The sequence below is a fragment of the Dendropsophus ebraccatus genome, chromosome 4 (assembly GCF_027789765.1).
Source record: "Dendropsophus ebraccatus isolate aDenEbr1 chromosome 4, aDenEbr1.pat, whole genome shotgun sequence".
In the NCBI taxonomy this organism is placed as follows: Eukaryota; Metazoa; Chordata; class Amphibia; order Anura; family Hylidae; genus Dendropsophus; species Dendropsophus ebraccatus.
In genome coordinates this window covers 105,465,633-105,473,126 of record NC_091457.1, presented here as the reverse complement: position 1 = coordinate 105,473,126, position 7,494 = coordinate 105,465,633, and positions in this window count along the sequence as shown.

The following is a 7,494-nucleotide window of genomic DNA, read 5'->3' as shown; positions in this document are numbered from 1 at the left end:
GCTGGATGGAGAGAAAAAGAAAAGGTGACAGACTCTGATCAGAGAAGACGCCCCCGGTGAGTCACTGGATGTAACTGCACTCTGTTATAGGGTTGTAGTGTTAGGGGTCATGATGTGGCGGTATTATGTAATGGTATCATTGGTGATATCTTTCTGTTTTGTTTAGTGCAGTTTTTATGTAATATGTAATCACTGTATGGTGGAAATAGTGTTATTAGGTAACTACTGTATGTATTGGGGCTCTTGATACAGTGTGGGGGCAAATTCAGTACATTATACAATGTGCTGAAAGGGAAGGGGGGGGGCCACTCTTGAGGGCTGTGCACTGGGCCCACCAATGCATTTAAACGGCTCTGCTGCAGTATATAAGGGGTTAAGCAGAAGGACACACGCTCTTACCTTCTCCATCGAGCCCCCCTCCTGAATGGGCCCCATAGCAACTGCCTACACTGCCTCTATGGTAGCTACGCCAATGCAGGCCCCAAAGTTCTTTTGCACCTGAGTAAGGTAACTCCCTTGGGTTCACACACTTGAGAATAAAGTATTTACTGTAGTTAGTGTTTTCCCCACTAGGTGCTGCTCTGTCTTGTATGCAGTATGTGAAGCATGGCTTGAGGAGATTAATGGGTTAACTGTTTATGTCACATGTAATGTCTTGTCCACTTACAGGTGCAGGTATTTTCCCTCCAGTCTTTGTCCTATCCACTGTCTTCTCTCTTTTTACACACACAGCCCCCACCAATCATGGGAAGGTTTGGTCAGACCCCTGTAGGAAGGAGTTAGTTCCTGGTGGGTGGAGTTAGTCTCAGAGAGAGTCATGTGTGGTAGTTAGTGGATGGAGGACCTAGAGATAATTCAGATTCTCTGTATGCACGACACAGCAACTATGCAGTGCTAGACAGTACAAAGGGGGGAGAGCAGCCACCTGAGGATCACCTTGTCCATGCTAAGAACTCTAAATGTGCACGGCAGTGACCTCAGCAGTCATAGGCACTTACCCCAGTGGAACAAAGTAACTACAAGTCGAGGTATTCCACTGCGCATCACAAGACAACCGGGAAGTCTTGGAAGTTAGCTTAGCCCAGATAACTAGGCTTGGGGCTCGTACTTCCCTGACACCCTCTCTTCTCTATTCTCTCCTTCGCAAAACCTTCTCTCACAAGCACTTTGTCTCAACCACAAGCACCTGAGTAACCTCCAGTATTTGTTGTATTGCACTAAACTGTATTTTTTACAAGTACATCTGTATTGCACTGAGTTTCCGCAAATAAATTGTTCTACTTTTCAAGTGTTGGACTCTGGCCTATTTTTGCGCACCCTTACCTATACACACCTACGCTTGCGTTAAACTTTTCTCTGTGGATGGGGCCCCAAGCTGTTTGGGGTGGGTCCTATACCACTCTAGGCTACTGTGACAAGTGCCCAAGTGACCCTAGACCTGTGCAGGTACAACATCATCGTACCAGCTGACCCAGCAGTAGACCAAAACCCTAGGCCAACTGGTTTAGCGCCTCCGCTTACTGCTACAGCAGCATAATGACGCAATACAGCAGTGTGATGACACAAGTCAGCAGCATGATGACACAAGACAGTGGCATGGTGACACAATAAAGCAGCATGATGACACAATACAGCAGCGTGATGACACAAGACAGTGGCGTGATGACACAAGACAGTAGCATGGTGACACAAGACAGTGGTATGTTAACACAAGACAGTGGCATGGTGAAACAATACAGCAGTATGATGACACAATACAGCAGAGTGATGACACAAGACAGTGACATGATGAGATAAGAAAGCAGTATGATGACACAAGACAGTGGCATGATGACATAAGATGGCAGTATGATGACACAGATGCCTGTCCTAAATGAGTTTCTACACCCTTGGATGAATTAACTTATCTTATATCATTTTATCTTTTATCTTCTTTTTTTTTTTTTTTTTTTTTCAGAGGGGTGCATAAGTTCCAGTAAAGGCCATGCACACACAATTCTCTTATAAGTTGATCTCAGACATTTTGGAATATATTTTGCCAGTCACCCCCCATAATTTATTGTGGTTGGTAAAACAGAATTTAACTCTTCCAATACCAAGAGGGTGGTCACTTGTAGGAGATATTGTGGGAGTGCTGCCTACTCAAGTAAAACATCCTAAAAAATGTGGGCACTGGAGAGAGTCCATTTTGTTCCCGCTTTTATTAGCAGGTGGGATACAGCCTAATTTAGGTAAATCATGAACATTATGGGTTCAAAAGGATCAAGGCTGCTCATTTGGTCAGGCAAGCTTTAAGGACTTCCCATATTCTGGCTGTCTCTTATTACTTTATCATGAGATTTTTTACACCTTCATTCTGTGCTGATTGACTCTTTAATAAATTAGTTACACCTCATATACATTGGACACTCCAAATCCCCTGGAATGAAATAGTTACAAGATGACATTGTCAAAAAGATGGACATTCCCTTCAAGGTGATAAAGCCGCTTCACTCAATAATAACATTGGTGCAACAGCATCAAGGAAACTTTAATGAAGCCTTTACAAAGTTTCACAGTCGCACATTTCACAAGACAGATCTTGTCTTTTTCCCTAAACATATTGTTCTTGTCTGTGGCGTCCCGGCTCCCGTCTCTGAACACTTCACAGAACACAGATAATGAGCCACGGAGTTTGAGTGAAACATTTTATTAGCTGAAATTATACGGCACAATCGAAGGGAATTTTTGTCTTTGCGAATAATAAGCGGTTACTTTTGCGCTCTTAATCAGGGAGACGCCTCTTGTTTTTCTCGCAGCAAATCCACAATTACACGAGCGTCATTAAAGCTGAGGGAGCGGTGCGCTGGCTTCATTTGTCTCTCTGTGATTCTTCTACATGAGTGTGAACATTAATGGGAAAACATTTTATAATGAATCGTCAAATTAGCGATGGCGTGCAGCGGCTCTCAGCCAGATAAGTGAGGCAATTTCTCTACTCTGAGTCCTTTGTTTTCCATGTTGTTACATAGATAATTGATCGTTCAATGAGGTGTAGGATACACAAAGCTCCACCTCTCGTATGAGGAGGATTTAATATCTCAGATGCTTAATATTAGAATACAGAGGAAGAAGCTCAGTGGAGAGGTTGTAAAATCCTGGCAAGAGGTTGTGATCTCTGCCCCTCCCATACTGTTAAATAATGATGGCATGTTGTTTGCAAAGTGTCATTCATAGGAGCCTGACACAGGGGCGTAGCTAGGATTCACGGGGCCAATAGCAAAATATTTTAAGGGCCCCCCTCCCCTACACAAAACACTGCGCATATATATATATATATATATACACATACACACAGTATATACTCTGTGATGTGGCCAAAAAATTAAATCTCTTGTGGCCAGAGGCAGAATCCTGCAGGATGCGGGTGTGCAGGCGGTTAAGTGGTGTCTCTGTGAAGTTGGAGGATATGATAAAGATTTTTCTGATTACATAGGCGAGTTGATGGAGTTGGTGATGACATCAAACGCTTTTGAATTTAATGGAAAATGGTATTTGCAGTGCTCTGGAGTAGGGATGGGCACACCAGTAGCCCCCACGTTAGCTAACATCTTCCTAGCCCATATGGAAAAAGAAATGGTGTTTTCGGTGAAGAACCATCTTTCGATACATATTCACACTTACTTGCGGTATATAGATGATATACTGGTTGTGTGGTCAGGGGGCAAGGAAAAGTATTTTGATTTTGTTGAGTACCTAGACAATAATACCTTTAACATGAAATATACTGCTGTGTTTGGTGATAAAAGTTTGGACTTTTTAGATGTACATTTAGATATCAGAAACACAACACTAATTACATCTTGTTTTAGAAAGGAGACAGCAGAGAACTCCTTATTGGAGTTTTCTAGCTTTCATCCTTACCATGTAAAAAAGTCCTTACCATACAGCCAGTTTGTCAGACTTAGAAGGATCAATAATGATGATGATTTGTTTGTAAAACAGGCAGAGGAACTAAGTCAGCGGCTCCGGGCCAGAGGATATCCGGATAGGCTGATGGAAAAAGCGCAAAGTGTGAACAAATCAAACAATAAAAGAGCAAGAAAAACAATTACTTCCAATAAAAGAAGGACAGTTTTTACTTTTGATTTCTCTCCTCTAGAAAAAATGATTAAAAGTTCCATGATAAATAACTGGCATATTGTCCAGCAAGATGAGTTACTGGAAGAGATTACATGTGAGAGACCTATTGTAGCCTTCAGGAGAACTAAGAATCTGAGGGACATTCTGGTTCGAGGGAGAATAGAGCCCAGTCCCTCCAAAAAAAAGTTCCTGGTTACAGTCACCTGCTGCTATGGGCAACCACTGCCACTATTGTTCCTCCCTCAAAAATGTGAAGTCGGTGAATTTGGGTGGCTGTACACACAACGTCACTGACTTCATTACCTGTAAGAGTCGTTTTGTTGTTTATGCCTTGCTTTGTTCATGCAACAGATACTATATAGGCAAAACTATCAGACCGTTGTGGAAACGATTTTCAGAACATATCCGATCCATTCGTACTGGCAAGGGCAGCCCACGGATGATTAGACATATGATTGATGTACATCAGGGCGATACCTCACAGCTCATGTTTATGGGTCTAAAAACAATACCGCAGTCTAGATACGAAAATGATCGGCATAGCATTCTATTAAATAAAGAAACTGAATTCATTATAAAATATGAAGCGTTAGGCAATTTGGGAATGAATACCCGGAGTGATATCAATCTGTGATATAACATTGTGTGTTGTGTAATTTTTTGTATGTTTTAACTTTATCATATGTTTGTTCACCTGTGCACTTTGTATAAAGTTTTGTATATAAGGAGTGACGTGGCAGATCACGTGTGAGTTTGACAAAGCGGCGCTTGCCGCGAAACTGTGGTAATTCGATTCCTGCTCTCCCCCGCTCCCCACATGCCTGAATAAAATTGGACATTGATTCACTACAAGTCTGGTGAGTGCCATCCTATGCTCTTTTGTTTTATGCCTTCTTTATGCTGGTTTCTGGGATTGAGCACCACATTGGCTATACAACGCATGGTCACACCGGTACGGTCCGAACTGCAGCTGAGAGTGAAGCAGTGCCGTCTGCTATCTTTCTCATATCCTGGATTATTTTTAGTTGTTCACACATGTTTTTTCTTTTTTCAGCGTCTTTTCAGTGGCAATCAGTCCACCTAAACTAGAATATTCTACCAGCAGCCGTCATTTCACTGATGGGCAGCCAAACAGCGAAATGAAGGGCGTCATTCTGAACTCTTCAAAACCAAAGAGGAAAAAATGTTGTGCGAATATAGCCTTACCCATCTGCAGTGGTAAATTTTTACAAATCCATGTTTAAGATCTGCAGTGTATCTACTCTGTGATAATATTTCATAATCTGGTTCCATCGTGGTCAGATTAAGATTATTTACCCAACAGAATGCAGAATGAAAAAATTTGTGGCGAAAGGATGGAAACATGGCATGCACCAATGTATTACTTGTTTCAGTACTTTTTAAAGGGGTAGTGCGGCGCTCAGAAATTATTCACAGAATAACACACATTACAAAGTTATACAACTTTGTAATGTATGTTATGTCTGTGAACCGCCCTGTTCCCCGTTCCCCGTGTCCCCCCACCCGCGGCTGAGCATCGGATGACGCTGCAGAGGGCGGACGGCATTCGGAAAAGTCGGAGCTGTTCGCTGTCCGCCCGAAGAAGACGTCGCTGAATGAAGATAGAAGACTGGTGTCGGCACCTGACAGGTATGTATAATGCACCACACTTCCGGGTACACGGGTGGGGGTGGTGGAACACGGGGAAGGGGGCCATTCACAGACATAACATACATTACAAAGTTGTATAACTTTGTAATGTGTGTTATTCTGTGAATAATTTCTGAGCGCCGCACTACCCCTTTAACTCTTTCTAACTGAAGAAATCTGCACCATTTTCTCAGCTAGAAGGTTGCATCCTACAAGGTAATAGTCACCTATATGTGAATGAACCTTCTCTGTTTTTTTAAATAAACTCACAGACGGTGTGAAGGCTGATCAATCTCGCTTCAGGCCCCAAGTTATTAATTACAATTATTTTACATATTAATCAGATTATTGTTGTCAGACGAAAATCAATAACGAACATAATAAAAAAGATAACCAAAATTTGACTGATAACTGAACCAGCAGATCAATGAATCAATGATGGAGGTTATCAATGAGAAGATCTTCCTGAAGGTAACAGTGAGGTAATTATAGTAACAATGCTTGCTGTCAGTGACTAGAAACATACCTATTTACATCTAGAGGCTTAAAGGGGTTATTCAGCACTACAAAATCATGGCCACTTTCTTCTAGAGACAGCCCCACTCTTGTCTACAGCTTGGGCTGGGTTTTTCCTGCTCAGTTCCATTGAAGTGAATGGAGCTTTATTGCAAACCACACCTGAACTGTTGTCTCTAAAAGAAAGTGGCCATGTTTTGGTAGCACTGGATAACCCCTTTAACAGACCTTACAGCTCATCCACATCAGTTTTGTATCAGTTTTTGCAGCTCAGCAAAAAGTGATAGCAGGTGAATAAAAGGCCACAGGGTAGAGGCTGCATAGGGCTCGCTAGGCAATACTTCAGTGATAAACCGGTAGCACATGGATGGTGCATCAGTGTGTCATCAGCTTCCATTCTGAAAAAAATGGATCATATAAGTGCAGGTCCTACTTTTTTTTGGAATAGATCAGTGGTCAAAAGTTGATCAGTTTTTTAAACGGATGTTTTGGGTCCTTTTTTTGTCAGTAAATGAGGATCCTAATTCATGGACAGAAAAAGCTGATCCTTCCCCCAAGAATATATTCCACTAGGCAGCCCCCCTCTAGTACCATCCTCCCACCCAGTAGCGTAATTTGGTGGGTGCAGATGGGGCGGCTGCTCCCGGGCCCACACAGGCAGGGGGCCCACTGAAGATTTTGCCAGTTAATGCTGTCCACAAAAGCTATTGCCTTTAACAAATGTCTATTGGCTGTAGATGGCCCCTGGGCAGCAACCAGTGCTCCTGGGGGGCCCAAACGGCTACCGAATGTTGTGTCTGATCATTTGGCTGTATGCGCTTGTATGTGAGAAGAACATACAGTTGAATGCAGCAGGGTGATTGACCAGGCGAGGAGAGCATTGGCTCCCCACTCTGCCAATCACTGCTGTGGCCACTAGAGGCCGTTCCCTCCCTTAGAGCTGTGGTACATGAGTAATGTCACTCGTGTGCTCACAGAGCAGCGAGAGAGTTTACATCAGGAGACCACAGTACTGCAACCGCACAGCAGGTAAGTATGGCTTTTTTTCCCTTAGTTATAGAGGAGGAGACCTATGGGGTGGGTGGGGCTAACTCCTGGGAAGGATGTTATCTATGGGAGAGGGGGGCTAACTCCTGGGAAGGATGTTTTCTATGGGGGGGGCTAACTCCTGGGAAGGATGTTATCTATGGGGGGGGCTAACTCCTG